The sequence below is a fragment of the Sapajus apella genome, unplaced genomic scaffold (genome assembly GCF_009761245.1).
Source record: "Sapajus apella isolate SASKATOON/1434 unplaced genomic scaffold, GSC_monkey_1.0 scaffold23, whole genome shotgun sequence".
NCBI classification, from domain to species: domain Eukaryota; kingdom Metazoa; phylum Chordata; class Mammalia; order Primates; family Cebidae; genus Sapajus; species Sapajus apella.
In genome coordinates, this window is record NW_022436963.1 from 22520843 (window position 1) to 22538054 (window position 17212).

The 17212-nt window shown below is 40.6% G+C and overlaps 1 protein-coding gene across 8 annotated transcripts in view; it reads right to left on the reverse strand.

Moving 5' to 3' along the window:
• The window catches only part of FOXP1 (forkhead box P1), a 632958-nt gene that overhangs the window by 489518 nt on the left and 126228 nt on the right, over positions 1–17212 (reverse strand). The window contains exon 1 of one of the 8 annotated variants that reach the window (XM_032289646.1): positions 13082–15655. The exons of the other annotated variants lie outside the window; for them this stretch is intronic. The gene's annotated coding sequence lies outside the window, so the exon portion shown is untranslated. Of the gene's footprint in view, positions 1–13081; positions 15656–17212 lie in introns of those variants that run through there. 8 annotated transcript variants of the gene reach the window in all.

Consider the following 17212-nt stretch of genomic DNA (forward strand, 5'->3'; position numbering starts at 1 on the left):
AACTGGCCTACCCAAGGCTCAGAGGAGTGTGGCTTCTTCCCTGCATCAGATAAGCAGCCAAAATCAAACAGGCCTGCTGCAGACAGAAAGGCAACTGATGTTTGCGAGAGATGCTCTCTGTACATGCCTCTGCTGGGACTTAACCCAAGGGATTGGGAGGAGGGGGGATGGCCACGGGGAACTGGAGGGTAGAGGGTTGAAGAAGGAAATAAGTCAGTGACCTCAATTTTCTGGAAAAACGAATGTGAAGGATATCCTTTTCAAAGAGCACAATATGGCTGGGCAGGGGAAGATGTGCGAGGGAGATCGTTCATCTCAATAACAGCGATGGCAACTACTTCTGGAGTGCGGACCACGCGGCAGGCATGACATAAAGGGCTTCAACGTGCCTTTAGTCCTTAGCGTTCTCCATGGTGCCTATGAGGGAGGTGCCATAACCCCCATTTGAGCGATGAGGAGGCCAAGTCTGGGAGGGCTACAGAAATACAGGCTGGTTCACAAACTGTAAGTGGCAAAAGCAGGAATTCAAACTCAGTTTTGCCTAAATCAGGGCTGCTGTGAACAGCTGAGAAGGATGAGAACCGCACAACTAAAACGAGTGCCACACACGTCACAGGCAATGTAAATGGCAGCTCTTTGTGCTTTGCCTGAACTGGAACGGGGCTGATGCTAAAGTCTACTTTTTAACCATGGAATATACTGCCTCCCAAAGGTTCTGGAAAATAAAAATGAGCTCTACCCAGACAGCTTCTCAAAAAGTTCTAAAATTCTAAGGTAGTTTGAACTCCATGGCATTTGACCAAGTCAATTTGCCCTACAGAAAGGGGGCCTCTCTTTGTTGAATCCTCTATAGTTCAAATTTCCCGTCTGTTTCTATGTTATGGGATTAAGCCCCAAGTCTTTTTAAACAGTATTGAAATTACCAAAGCCTGGCATAGATAAAAATATCTATCAATAGAAATATATATCTACCTTTTTTTTTTTTGTCTTCTTTTGAGACGGAGTCTTGCTCTGTTGCCAGGCTGGAGTGCAGTGGCACAATCTCGACTCACTGCAACCTCCGCCTCCTGGGTTCAAGCGATTCTTCCGCCTCAGCCTCCCGAGTAGCTGGGACCACAGGTGCATGCCACCATGCCCGGGCTAATTTTTGTATTTTTAGTACAGATGGGGTTTCACCACGTTGGCCAGGATGGTCTCAATCTCTTGACCTCGTGATCCACCCGCCTCCGCCTCCTAATCCCTTTTTTTTTTTTCTGAGACGAAGTTTCACTCTTGTTGCCCAGGCTGGAGTGCAGTGGCACAATCTCAGCTCACTGCAACCTCCGCCTCCTGGGTTCAAGTGATTATCCTGCCTCAGCCTCCCGAGTAGCTGGGATTATAGGCATGAGGCACCAACCCCGGCTAATTTTGTATTTTTAGTAGAGACAGGATTTTACCAGGTTGGCCAGGCTGGTCTTGAACTCCTGACCTCAGGTGATCCACCCGCCTCAGCCTCCCAAAGTGCTGGGATTACAGATGTGAGCCACCATGCTGGGCCTGTATCTATCTTTTGACAGATACATGTAACTGTTGAAACGAACTGGTGGATAAGTGAACGAATGAACAAACGAATGAAGCAACTCAGGCATTCAATGTGTTACCACAGGACCAAAGCATAAGACAGTCCTTGCCCTTTGCTGAGAAGCCTGGGCTTCACTGAGAAATGGATGCTCTACCATCCTGCTAAGACTGGCTTCCATAAAAGCTGCTGTCACTCGGGGGCACCCTTGATTTTTTCAAATATAACTATGGAAATTCAGGCTCAGGCACAGTGGCGGTAGCAGCCCCGGTTGCGGATGGAGGTAATATAATACGTCGTTGGCAGCCCGGGAGGAAGCAGGGAGGGTAATGAGCAGAGAAAAAGCATGTTCAAGAATGAAGGAGTGGGTGAAACCTCGTAAACTCTTCGCAGACAGGACATGCCCCTGGAGCCTCTGCCCTAGGGAGGGAGGAAGCCAGGCGGCTTCCCAGAGGCATAGGAGGAGGAAGCTGGAGACAGGGCTGAGGTGCCCAGGGCACCCGCTGCCACACACTGAAAAGTAAATTAAATTAATAAAAGTAAAAATGAAGCATTACATGTAGCAGCAAAGTGTTATTAAAACACTGCAATGTCTCAGAGGTTCCTATGAAGTCATGTTCTTACAATTCACTCATAAGAGTTTAAAGACAAAATTACATGCCTCGTAATTCTCCAATGAGCATGTTTCTCTATGGATCCCATTGTTTAGATGGGATGCACAGCTTCCAGCAGGTTTAAATCACTGAAGGCATTTTAAGAACTGGCACTTTCCAGAAATCTGGCTACACATTCCTCAGCAGGAGTAAGCGTCAATACAGATTTTGTCTACACACTCATGCATACAGGTCCATCTATTTCAGGACACGCTTTCCATCAGGGTGGCAAACTCAAATGTCCAATGGGGCCAGGCAGTTGCTTCAAAAAATTCAATGGATGAAGCAGGCAAGGACTCAAACACCAGGGAGTGGGTACGAATGCATCCCCAACAGACAGCTGTGACAAGCCCCATCTAAATGGGCACTTGACCCCAGCATGGGAGAGGGGCTGGTGTTACTACATCTTTTGGTTTATTACAGGAAGTCAGAAATCTGGGTTTTGCATAAGGAATCTCAGTAGATAAATGCCACTGATCATTGATCATCTAGATATCTTATTTAGGATACCATACAAGTTTGCATGTAGTTGTGGCCTGAATACCTCCGTCTACACCTGTGTCTACACATACAGCAAGAATGACTGTTTAAACTTAGCCACTACGTTTCCAAGCCCTCTGCCTTACACTTTCCCAAGCTAGTTCATGAGGCACCCCAATGAGCTTACAAACAGTATACCCTCTTAGATGAATAGCCTGAGTCAGGGAAGACCCTGCCAACCTGGGCAGTGATCGGCAACCAGGTGCCACGTGGCTGAAGTCAGATCTGAAAGGGAATCACTCCAGCTGGAAAGAACTAGGTGAGTGGCCTGGTTCCACAGGTCTGCATGCCAACCTGCTCCATTTCCAATGTACTGTTCACTTCTGGACAGATGAAACCATCAAGGTCTATGTCCAGTTACCACACAGGAAGGAAGAGGACCCGCTCAGGGAGAGTGTGGAAAAGGTTCATGCTAGCAGCACGATCCTTTAAAGGAAGCTCATCTGCGTCTAGCATGCCCTACCTGTTCAGACACAGGTTGCAACAGATACAAGCAGAGCACTTCTGAAAGAATCTGGCCTTTTTCATATATTTTTTATTAAACTTACATACTCATCAGAATGGGGCGGGAGGGGTGGATATCATGTCTCTTTCTTTCATCCTTCTCAAGATCATAGAGAAATTTCAACACTTGCAAGTATAGAATCTATACAATATACTGGCAACTATGCAAGGACAGAATCAGCCAGAGACAAATGTAGACATGTTCTGAGAGAAGAACCTCAAATGACTCATTCTTCCAGTTTTCTCAAACTGATTTCAGCTTTGAGGAAAGAGGCTTCATTCATACACACCACACATCAGACAGTGCCAGACCTCATGGAACCCTTCATGGGTTGATGGCTCTAAACAACGCTTCCCTGCTGAGGAATGTGAATGTTGCCAGCCTTGGGGACGGAACCCAGCACAGAAACAGGTTCTTTCTAAGATTTCAATCTTAGTGATTGACAGGTACCTCCTGGTCTATCAGGAGATCTTTATCCCCTGACCAGGGTTAAGGATTCCCACTGCTTCCTTTCCCCTCATGCACACCTCTGTGAACGGCTTCCACAGAGAAATGTACAAAATCCTGCTCCATGAAGTCTGAGAAAGCAGTATGGGCACTCAGCGCTTTCCTCATTCTGCAAAGAAAGGCTGTTGACTGGTAAGACTGAAGCAATACTTAAGAAAGAAATTCTGGTACCTCTCCCAAAAGACAAACTGTACCTGTAATAATATCCCTGGACTATTAATGGAACATAGCAAGCACTATGCAGTTGTCAAGACCACTGGTATTACGAGCACTGGCTCAAGGGTTAGGGTCTGTTGTTACTGAGCTGTGAACTTGGGCAAATGATTTAATTTCTCCACGCAGCAATGCCCCCATCTGTAAACTAGTGGGTAATAACAGTAACTGCGTAAAGGAGTTTTTCTTAAGAATAAAATGGGAAGAATTCAAGAAGAATGCTTTGCAAGATACCTTAACTAGCAGGTAATGGTGGCAGTGTCTATAACTAAGATCATCCTGTCAACTGCCTTACTGTCCTGAGCTAAGATGCCTATTCCAAACTTCTCTGCTTTGAACACCAAATTACCATTGCCACCGTTTCAGAAACAAATCATTGCCAAGTGTTGATCCATGGAAACCTGCTTAGCAAACTTCGACCTGGGAATGCCGGCACATGTCTTTTTCATGAAGGACACTTGCAACTGTACAACTTAATAAGGTGTGGGCATGCAAAGTTTATTAGCTAATGTCAAACCCTGGCTCCAATGGGATCAAAGAACAAAATGCGTGTTATGACCAGACCTATTCCCAAACCGCTTTTTGGCTCCGAAACAGAATGCCTGCCAATTTGGGGAAGCTGCATAGACACAGTAATCAAATATTATATGATCACAGTCATTGTCATTTTAAAATTTCAGTAAGAAACACAGGATAGGGATACAGAAAGAGCAAAAAAGCCATGTGTTTTACTTGGGTCAAGGGTTTTTTAATTGCAAAAATGCAGAAGGGCCCAAATTATAGGAGGCAAGCAAGGTGCCTAGGGTGCAAATGTAGGGAGGCACTAGGTCTCAGGATCATCCAAGTTCAAGGTCAGCATTGAGAGCAAGTGCTTCCTTAAATTTTCCACCCTAAGCACCCTCCATCACTCCCCTTAATCCAGTGTTAAAGAAAGTGAAATATACTTTTCATGCGTTTGTGTGTGTGGCAGTAACTTGCAAGAAGGCTCCAAGATACTGATGGGTAACATTACACCACATATTTCCCTTAAAGACCAGAATTTCATGGCTGAGAGCAGCCCAGGCAAAGGACTATTTCCTAGAATGTCAACAAGTTCAAAGGCAGATCTTTGCAACTTGGTGAGCATTTCCTTTCATCAGCCCTCAACAACCTTTTCTTGTCCTCTCCCACACAAACTGGCATTATTTCTACAAGCAGAAGAAAATCCTATTCCCAGATATAATTTTTGCCCATGTAAATCCTATGGAAGAAAGGGATGCAATGTGAAATGAACAGGGGTCACTTACTGATCAGGCAATCTGACCACTCGAATGGAGGACTTCTTTTTTAAGGGCTGTTTATAAATGAATCGTTTCATTAAATATTCATAAAGTTTATTTTTAGAAAAACTAAACAATAATAAAATATAACTAATTCACTCTCACGTAAGTATTGAAATACAAGGTAAATAAAAGTTAAAAAAATCTCAGAGAGGTGACTTCAATTATAGGGCATGCAATTTCTTTCCCAAAATGTCTATGAATTAAGCATTAAAAAGGAAAGGGGAGCTTTATAAACATAAGCCCTTTAAAATTTCCTTCCTGAAGTTTTCTACTTTAACCTCACAAAGCCTCATTTACAAATAAACATGTTTCTAAATACATAATACATTAGAAGAGGTAGGTGGAAAACAAAGAAAAATCACACCTGCGTGTTAAGAGTCGATGTGTTTATGTCCCTAATTTCAATGATTTAACCGAAACTTGCTTTGGTTAGAAATGCTAAACAAAATCCAGTTCACGACTGAAAAATTACAGGTGTTTCTGTACCTCCATACTGGTGATTTTTAGATGTACTTCACCTTTTATCAGAACGGAAACACTATATACGGATAAGGAATCGCGACAACAATGAACTTTGCCCTCCCCAGCTCAACCTTCTGCATAACTTCAGTGCAGAATGAGCAGCTCGTTGCCAGGGAGTGCCACTCTCTAACGCCACACAAATTTTGATATCGGCTGTCCGATGCAAATTTGTGTACGATTCTGTATGCATTACCAAGCTATGAAATAAGTCAGTGTGTTAAGATGTGTGAACACATGTCTTGGTCTTGGTTCTGAACATAACAGTGCCTAGTGTCCTGTGATATTCTTGGTTCACCCTACCCTTTCTTCTAAAGAAAGCCAGTGCCCTATGTTAATTTCGAACAGAACTGAAGAATGGTGCAAGAGAAGCAGCTCCTGTCTAAATGCTGTTTCTTGTGACGGCATAAAATAAGTAGTAAGTGATAAGATGAGCTGGTCATTTTTTTATTTAAAGAAGGAAGAATCAACAATTTTATGGAATATTCTCTCTTTTTTTGAAGACCTAATTATATACTAAGCAAGAAGTAATTTCTCCCTCCTGCCTACATTTTATGTTTTGGGCACTTCCATTTCATGTCCCTTGACACCTTTTCCAATAATCCATCTACTTGATATTGGAAAGCCTCACATGAATAAAACTTTATGGCACTACAGGCGTTTAGCCTTCCACTGACATTCCTGGCCTGTTCAATTCTGCAATTCAATCAAAATCAAATCTCAAAATCCTCTTGTCAGCCAGCACTGCTTTCATATGCCTGAGCCTTGTGTAAGGATAACTGCATCCAATCTTCCCCCCAAGCAGTGCTTATATTGTTTTATTACAGTTCAATGAGTGGAGTTCAAAATTACATGCAGCTGCCTACTACTATGGTCGGGCTGTGTTGGGCTGTGTTACGCATGGACACAAGTATTGCCCACCAGGCCTGAAATCATTCACTTACTGGCCGACCAAAAAGACTGTGAGCACTTCTTTGTATGGAAGAACATCCTGTCTGCTAGATCTAAAGAGGGTGATGTTAACAGATCAGTCCCTTTATAAAAGGATTGTGAAAGCCCGATGAAATGCAACTCAAATGTGCTCAATGTTAAGCAAGTGGCTAGAGCACATAAAAGCGAAGATAAACCTCAACATGCACTACTTATTCTCAGAAAGCTTGTGAAGGAAGATAAAGAGATCTGGAATAAAAGACATCTTCAAGAATTTTCATATGTGTTTTAGATGATGAAGCTTCATTTAAATGAGTTTTTTTAACACCCCCAGTAATCCTTTCACTGAAACAAAAAGACAAAATACAAAGCCAATTAAATACAATTTAACCTGATGAACAATACAGTAATTAAAATACCAGTAGTTAAGAAATGCTTGGGTAAGTGAACATCTGGGCACAGCTATAGTCAAACAGCTTTAGGGTATACCATATTTTCACCATTGGGACAAACACATTGAGTGGCCACCCCCTACTTTTAAAAGAAACAAAAAATGTATAGAATGGACTAGAATTAAAAAGGAAGGCAAACTGGGTCTCATTTGTGTGTATGTTAAATTACCTAGGTATTAAACGGGAAAAAGAACGTCTTGCTAGAAGAACTCTTAAAGCCTCAAATAAAAATGTGTGTGCTAACTCCAGGCTACCTTTGGGCTAGTACGTCTACAGGTAAAACAATAACTTCCTAGAGTGCAGCGTTTCCAGAAAAAGAAATATGCCTCTCTCATTTACGAAGACATGCATCTCCTGTGCAGGCGGCCTCACACCTGTCTGTGACAAAAGTCAATGCCAGGAGGGTAAAGACATACATGCAATTGCAAAGTATTTACTGGCAAGACTGCTAAAATTAATGACTCTCGGAGCCCCCAAAAGGTGAATGTATATCCATTTCTAATACCTACCACTCTGCATCTTTTGAAACAATATCATCAAAAGGAACTCTAAAGGGAAGATAAAAAGCTCTGACATACAGAAACCTCTTTCAGACTACAGAAATTAGTCTCAAGACTAAACGCTCAGGAGTTTAAGTATTATGGCAGCCCCCATGCCAAGAGGGGGAAATGGAAAGGTATTGATTCTGCTGCAGCTATGTTTATGGGTAACAACCTAGAAAACCAGGTGATTCAGGTACAGTGATATCTTATTTTCTAATGACATGGCAACTCAAAGAGCCTGTAAGGCAAGATAGGGACAATTTGGAACCGGCAAAATAGTGAATGAGTTTCTAGACATAATTTTATTTTCTCTGGTACAAATGACAACATTCAGGCTTACTGACCCCCACAAAGGAGGCTCTTGTTATATTTTAACATTTGAGAGGGCTGAACTTGGAGGGACAAGGCATACATTTTTTCTTTTTTTTTTTTTAACCGTGGATGCTGCTTTGGTCAAGATCTGTCATCCTTTGATGGTCACAGAGCAGGAGTGCCTGCCTCCCTCCCAAGTCAACTGCAGTGAAATGTTATTGTTTGATAGCTTTTCAATTGCTGACAAAATCAGCTGGTGTTCCCAGAAAATGAAATGAATTCCACATACTGGCTTCCCTCCCTTCCTTCCCCTTTCACTCAATGGAGTCCCAACGGATGAAATGAACAAATCTCCAAGGAATTTGAAGACCACTCTTACTACTTACAAGAGAGCTTTCTGGCATCTGTGGAAAAATCAGAAAATCCAACAATATGGCCCAAAGGCCTGACAACAACTGGCTGGAGTGGAGCAGCAACAGCTCCCTTTAAATAGAGACTGTGCTGCCTGGTTCTTGACTCTTCTCACCCCATCTGCTCAATTTTTTTAAATTACCTGTGTGGCTGCCATAACAATTTGAGTTTGAGCCCCCTGTAATACAGCTTACCTCTCATTACTTCTAGGACACAAATTCTACAATCCTATTCATCCTTGGTGACGTTTGGGCCAGTACTAAGGAATGTCCCCACACTTCCTAGTTTCTGATTTCCTTAGAAAGTGAAATACAGATATACATAGCTTCATGATAAATGCCAAGACCAGCCAACTAAACAGACACCAAGAATAAAGCAAAGGTCCCTTCCCCAAACTGTATCCTACCAACTCCATTTCATAATGTTTACTGGGCAAAGGAATAGTTGGTCCAATTATCAGATGCAATATTCAAGCTGAATGATATATGCACATGAATATTTTGAGACCTAGTTACCTTGGCTATCCTACCAGCTAAAGCAGATTTGCAGTGTGATCCAGGCAGCCCTACTGGCTGCATCAAAGGCTAGGCTGTGAGAGGATTTCAACACAGGCGCAAACAATGTCTGGTACTGACAGACTCATCAAACTCACTGAGGTTTAACTCCTGCCTCTTAACAAATAAAACCAAACTCTTTTCCTATCCTGTCCAAACTCACTGAGATTATCAATAGCATTTTTGGGATCTGGAATCTTATTCTCATTGAAGAAATAAATACCATCCCCAAAATGCTGATGACATTTACAGTTAAGCCCTCTGATCACACTGCTCTTCCAAAGAGCCCAAGAGTAAAGGGAATTCACAAATATATACTAAACTCAGGTACTCACATCCTAATAGCTTCTGCCTTCTAGAGATAAAAATATAAAGTCTTTACAGAAAGATTCTTCTCATCCCTTTTAATGCAAAGAGATAATATCCTAAAAACTCATTATGAACCAGACATCTGTGCTTAAGACAATGAACAGATCAAGCTTTAAGGGGCTATAACTCTGAAACAGGCCTGGCAGGACTTTGAGTATTTCCACTAAACCACCTCTTCTGTTGTCCAATACCGTACAAAGCAAATATTTATACTTTAGCAGGAAAATCCTGAGCTGGACTGCTATTTCTCTTACCACCCTCTGCACCCCTTTGTAAGATGTCCCTCTCCAGTGACCCTGGAGTTTTTAACTGCATTTGCTCTATTCTGTTACATAACAGTAGCAACAGAAGAGGTAAGAGAAAGCATCTCCAAAGAATCCTAAAGTACCCCAGTCCAGCTGAGAGAACTGCATTCCTACAGCGTGATCAGAGCTAGGGTCACTAGGGCTCATCTAGAATCACTGTGCCTCCGTATACATGAGGCACATCATCTGTATTTTCATCACCTTTTGTGAAAATGCTCCTTAGTGTTCACAGACGTGGTTACCCACTGAAGCAGGGGCTAAGGCACAGAGAGAGACAGGTGTTCGATAGAAAACCACAGAGACAAAAAGCACCCAAAGAGTTGCTTTAGAATTTTTCTTTTATTTTCAGAAACTCCAGAATATAAATGACAGAACCCTGAGGTTCCAAGCGTGGCTTCAACAAGCAGCATGAACATCATGGAAGACACAGGGTCCCAGCCTCTACCCTAGACCTACTGAACAAGAATCTGCATTTTGACAAGATCTGAAGCTTGGCCTCCATGCACCCCAAGGTCTGAGGAGCACCGTGCTCTAGAAGAATTATGATGCAGCTGTTCTTGATGGGGAGATGGTAAGGAACGCTCCCTAACTTCCAGGACATATGTAAAAGTCTGTAGAATGCCTGGATTCGAATCATCAGAGTAACTTGTTTAAAAAAAAAAAAGAAACAAAGAAAACAACAACAACAACAACAACCACCAAACAGATTTCTGGGCCCCATCTCTCTCAGACCCACTGAATTAGAATCATGGACACTCAGGCAGTCCTGGGGTCCACTCCAGTTTGCAAACCACTGAGCAACTTCAAATGTGCATCTCCTCTGTGCTGCTTCTTGGGCTGGTTTCAATATACTGTTAAACTGATCAACATACGGTAACCTAATAATTTACAAAAACTTCAAAAAGCATGGCATAACTTTGTATATGCCCTAAAGTGAATGGAGCTGGGGCAGGGTTCTGGAATTCTTAGGAATGATACACATCTCTTTACAAATAGCCAGTTTTTCAAAAAGGAAATGTGTGCATTCTCGGTAACACATGCACTCACACATGTTTTCAGTGCTAAACTCTTCTTCATAGAAAATGACAGGCGGACGTGGAGATATCCACACAAGCACACATCCTCCCCACTTCTAAAATACAGAGGCATACATCTGAGAGTACATCCCCATGTATAGACTACTTCAAACAAAAACAGACCAGCTAAAGACCAAAAGCACTCTGCTTAAATCTAATAGTCACTTTGTCTAGGACCAAACCAACTCCAACTAATTTAACAAGCAGCAATAAATAACCCATTATATGTTAGCTTTTAGTCATTAAACACCCGTCCCTTTTAATTAAAGAAAACTTGAAAAGTAGCTCTTAAAGGGGTCCTACATTTAAATGTTTAAGAAAAGACTGCTTTTGATACAAACTTCATAAAACAAATAAAGAAAACTCTTAAATGTTGGATGGGGTGGTATTTCAAAGAATGAACTAATTGCCACCTGAGAGAGAAACAAGATACATTTGCTTCTGGGTACCTCTCCCATGTCATACTCTTAAATAAGGCCCAAGTTTCAATTCTGGAGTAGAAGCCCAAATGTTTTTTGTTAATATGAAGAGTCAAAATATTTTAAAGGATCACACTTCCAATGGTTGCAATTTCCCCAATGAGAAAGAAAGAAAGAAGAGAAAAAGAAAAGAAAAGGAAAGAAAAGAAAAGAAAAGAAAGAGAAAGAAAAGAGCTACTAGTAATAGTTATGGATGGGTATGCGGTGAGATGCTTTATCTGCCATTGCGGATCTGCAGGAATATGCAAGAATGGTTTAATAAACACACCATATTTCGCTTTTCAGTTTAAAGTGTTCTTTTTTGTGCAATTAAGTTATTAAAACATGACTATAATTTGACGTCATTAATAACACAATGAAGCAAGTCTTCAGGTAAAGTAACATGGACAGACAAAGGATTTCCAAAAACACAGCCAAAAAGTCATGCCAAACTGAGGGAAAGGAGGTAAGGTCTGTGGAAAGAACAATAGTTGCCCTTCCTCAGATGATTAAAGTATTTGGGGGAGGTAGCAACAGTCCTTCCCTAGCAAAGATACATGGGACATACTTTACGAAATCAACAAACGCGTCGCCCTTGTTTTATTGCACAGCACAGGGCAGCAGGCACAACAGAGAAAGAGAAAGAGAGGGGACATACACACAAACATCGGGCAAAACAGGAAATTTGAGGAAACTATTTCTGAAATGTAAATAAGGTTTTCTGTTACTTTCAATATTGCAGAAGCAACGAAGCTCCACTAGATGGAAGGGGCCGGGTTTTCTTATACATCTCGAATTTTTCAGCACATGGGACCCAGTTCACAATGTACGGAGCTGATATTTCACATACAAATTGTTAACATGAGAATCAGAACCAATGTTTATTTTAAATGTTCCCCTTAACACTCAGCCTTTTCTTTTCTCTCTTGGAGACTGTGGGAAACCTGTTCCCAACTCCTCTCTGCACTAACTCTGGGACTCAGGACAATGTATTTGTCTTCTCTGACATCACTTTCTTCTCTGGGAGAGGAGGACAGGAGCAGTTCCTACTTCACAGAAACATTGTGAGATACCCAAATTACACAATAACTGACATCTAGTTAGTGCCAGACATGCTAGGTATTTTTATTACTAACAGTGGGGTAATTCTACGCTCAGAAGCAATCCATAGGATATCAGAAACTCAGTTGTTGGTAGTTGTTTTTTTTTTTTTTTTTTTTTTTTTTTGCAATATATCTTTGTCAACTCATATAAGTGGCTTTATTTTTAAAGAAGGAGTGTTAGCAGGTTATTGCCATAGAAAATGCCCCATATGAAAAAGATTGTCCTGGTAACTTATCTGAGAGATGTGTCAATTACCCTTAAAGACAGGAGAATACACAAAGATGGGTTCTCATGCTAGGATATAAAGATGGGTATTTGGAGAGCGCTGACAGAATGCTGGGCTACTGAAGACAGAGTTTACTCATTCACACATCTTTGCCATGTTCTTAAATGTCTTTGCTAATCCTCACTATGAAACTTAAAAATAAAATAAGAAAAAAGAAAAGCATCTAGAAATCCACAGAAATCAGGGTTAAAGTGATATTAATAACATATTTGTATCATCATATACTTGTGCATCAATACCATTTTCAAAATTAGCAATCCAATAAAATTTAAGTAAAAAAAAGTGAACCTAATAAATTTATACACACTGTGTTCAAGAAAATATGCAGTCCTGCTGTACCTACGCGATCCTAAAACACCTAGGTAAATTACAATGACTGTGCTACGTTGCAATTTTACTATCAATTAGCATGGACCACTTTTCACCAAAAATCAAACAAATCCTCTCTTTCTGCCAGGTACATACCTAAAATATCCTGTCATCACAAAAGAGATCCAAGTCCTTGGGGGGTTGAGCCACCTCTCCATCTCTACCCCCATGAAATTAAAGCAAGAACTTTATCAAAGAAGAAGACCAAAAGGACTCTGCAGTGTGAAACAAGAGAGCACTAATTCTGAATTACAGTGCTTTTGCAGATTCACAGCGCATTTCCCTCTAAAGCACATTTTAGTTTACTATGTCTCACACCGCAGCAATTGAGAACTCCTGTACACAAAAATGCTAGGGGAAATGGCTCGACCGCTGGGTCAAAATCTGCAGTTGGTCTGACATGCACAATCAAAGCACTCGAAAGACATGCCTGGGAAATAAGATTTTATTGATATTTATGGGTAGGTTTGTTTGCTACAAGTTTCAGCCATTCCTTCTCCTTACTTTCTTCTTTTTAGCAAAACAGACTCCGTTTTCCAGTGTCCCACATGGGCACACAGGACAGGGACTATTGTGCTCCAGGCTTCCCTGCAGCACATCTCAACCAGTATTGGCTACGACTCCAGCACCACGCGCCAATTTCAGGAAAATTAGAGTTCAGCCCTTTCTTTTCTCTCCATTTTCGTAATCTCACAGAGGCACAACTGCTCCAGAAACCAGCTCCCCTACCAGTCAGATATTTACACTAAACCTTTACTAAAGAGCTTGCTATTACAATGCTATCTCATTGATACAAGATTACTTCGCTTCTGAACCACATCAAGCTATGTAATACTCCAACAACCAAAAACATTGCCCCTCAAGAAAGATGCAGCCCAGATGATTTTCATGTGCTTATGTGAGCAGAATGTCAACATTTTTGTTTAATACAATGCAAATCTCAAAAAAGAGTTTAACCAGGAAGGCAGCATGCAGGCAAAAATCCTTCCAGTGTGTACATGTCCACATACACACATTGCATAGACACATGTCAAGCTATAAAGAAATCATCCTGGATCAAAACTTTACATACTGTCAAATTCTCAAGGTGCAACCCCCTTTTCAAAAGCCCCAAACCAGCATCAGATCAAATGAAATATTTTTTTTTAATTTTGGGAAAGTGTAATATTCCTGTGCTTGACAAGGTAAAATGTTCTGCCTTTTTACTCTGATTTGCAAAATAGGTAGGTGAGCAAAATAAAAGAATATAGCATTTACCTATCCATTTAGCAAATAATATGGAAGACCTACTCTACATCTTTATTCAAACGAAAATACTTTCCCCTAGCATTTATTTCTTTAGCTGGTAGAAGCCCCACCCTGTAAGGAACACAAGCTTAAAGCAAGCTCTTGCAATGGACCATTTTACTTATTCTGCAATTTCTTACCCAAATTACACAGGTATAATTATTTTGACACTATAATGAAAAGAAAATGGGATTTGGGCACTGTAGGTTTATCTAATAACACTATTTCTTGCCAGACTTCACAGCACTGACAGTCACAAAGAACCTTGTCCATTCCAATAGGAAATATTTGATTTTAATGTAGGAACATTATTTATTTTCACCAAGTTGCTATTATCAGAAAGGATATGATAGCTGAATAATAAAAATGAAATCAAGAAATTCTGGTGTTTCAAGGCTTTATTTTTTTCTGCTCTCACTTTTGACATTTTCTTCCCCTGGAGAGACAAGATAAAGTGCTGTCATAAATGGGTGACTTTTCTTGTCAAATGACAGATTTGATTCTCCATGGTAACCACAAATCAAGGTGCTAGTAGGAATTAAAGCTTCTCTTAAAAGGCGTCTTTATGTTTATAAAATGAATTTAAATTAAATGGGTATTAGGTACAGTCTTTACCTCAATTTATTTATTGACTGAAGAGCTCTGGATTGCAAGAAGCACATTTGCATTTTTAAGGAGAGATAACATATTGTCCTGACAGATGTATAAACAAAGCAAGTTACAAGGTCATGCTTCATACACTAGTTCTGAGACCCGAGAAGGGGGATACAGATGGACATCTAGCAGTGAAGAAGTATTTAAATACTGAAAAAGGTGTAAAAATTACCTACAGGGGAACAGATGATGGAGTCTCTTTAGTTCTCTTTCTAAGGCAGCTTTTTTACTATTCCCAGTTAATAAAGATTTGTGAAATTGTCACAAACAGAACGCCAAAAGCAATCTCCCTCTTCGTCTTGTGTCCCTCATGTAATAGATACAGGGTGGTTGTTGTTTTTTTAAAAAATCCCTTCATCACAAATAAATATTCCATTCAAAATTAAAGTATTTTCACCTCCAAATTCAAGTACAGCTAAAATGAAACATTTGTTTCCTTATGTTTTTAAGAAAGGCAAGCATGAAAAAGACTATATATGATGATTTCAGAGGAATGAGATAATTAATCAGGGTATTAAGCTGCTTTCAATTTTCATAGGAAATGAAAGCTGATTTGCTTCTTTTTTTCAGCCATTAGAACTTAAGAAGCAATATTATGTGTTATTGGATCCTAAAATAATGTATCAGGTCCCATCTTCTTGATATTGGCAAACCATTTAGTTGGTCTAGACGAGTGAGGGGTTTTTTTGTTTGTTTTTTTTTTTTGAGACAGAGTCTCACTCTTATCACCCAGGCCGGAGTGCAGTAGTGCAATCCTGGCTCACTGCAACCTCTGCCACCTGGGTTCAAGCGATTCTTCTGTCTCAGCCTCCCGAGTAGCTGGGATTACAGGTATCTGCCACCAAGCCCATCTAATTTTTGTATTTTTATTAGAGATGGGGTTTCCTCATGTTGGCCAGGCTGGTCTTGAACTCCTGACCTTGTGATCCACCTGCCTCGGCCTCCCAAAGTGCTGAGATTACAAGGTGTGAGCCACTGTGCCCAGCCAGAGTGAGGGTTTTAAGGACACAAATAGTATTTTAAAAGTTGAAATAAATCTCATTTTTGGAAGTTTCCATCAGAGCACAGGGCAATGCTAACCTGTCTGAAATGTATATTGTCAACATTCAGATAGACAAGTTTAACATAAAATAGAGAAAGAGAAAATAAGAGTCTTATACACTGGTAGTTGGGAGAATTCATCATTCTAAATAGCAGCCATGTAAGCTCAGCAAAATTTGATTGTATACCATCTCTAGCTGAAAGAAGAATGTGTAGAATTAAGCCAAATTCACTTCTTACAATTATCTGATGGTGGTGTCTTTGACTGTTGGGAATAGCTCTAACAAGCTGAAGGGCAAAAAACAACTGGAACAATCACAATAAAGAGATGGGCAGTATCATCTAGGAATCTGTGATTTAAAACTAAATGCCTGGAAGTTTTTGTTTGTTTGGGTGCAGAGGGAGGTACTAGTTTTATCTTGGGGAAGTTAAAAAAAAGACTATGTCCATTCTTGAGTTTAATCAGTACAAGCTATAAGAAAATGGTGCCTAAAAGTTATAAATCTCTTTGGAACTCTGTGTACAAAGCATATTTTATGGCGGTGTGAGTCACACAGAACTCTCTATTTCAGTCACAATGGCTTTTGTTTCATATTAGAATAAAGTGGGTTGATGATCTTATTCTCATTCCGTGTAAAAAGTCAAACTAACATCATATCTAAAAACATAGGTTGACAAATTACCCAGAAACAAGTGCTCGAGGAGACCTCATGCAACATAGTAAGAGCATGGTAGATTCTGCAGGGTTAAGACATCAGTTTCAAATAAGCCATGATCGTATGACTGTGCTCCAGCCTGGGCGACAGAATGAGACCCTGTCTCAAAAAATAAAAAAGGAGAAAAACAAGGTCACTGCCTACAGGGCCACAGGACTCTGACATCACAATGTAAAGTTACCCCATCAAGAGGAGATTAGCAGAGCTTGGCATTCTAAGGAAGAGTGATTAACACTGAGAGAACCTGGCCCTCCCCAGAATCACTGGCTCTCCCTTTAGCCAGAGGGGAGAATCAAGGCTATCTGAATGTTAACAAGAATGTCCCATAAAACTGGCACTATCTCTACCTGGTGTTGACATTGTCTGCCTTAAACAGTTCACTAGTAGAGAAAGGAAGTCACCAAGATGAAGGCCTTACAGGATTGCACATAAACACTTGCTGCATAAAATCAGGAAACACTTCGCTAATGCACAACTGCATAAAGCAAATTGCTCATTAAAATGAGACTCATCAGGGTAAAAAATGGGA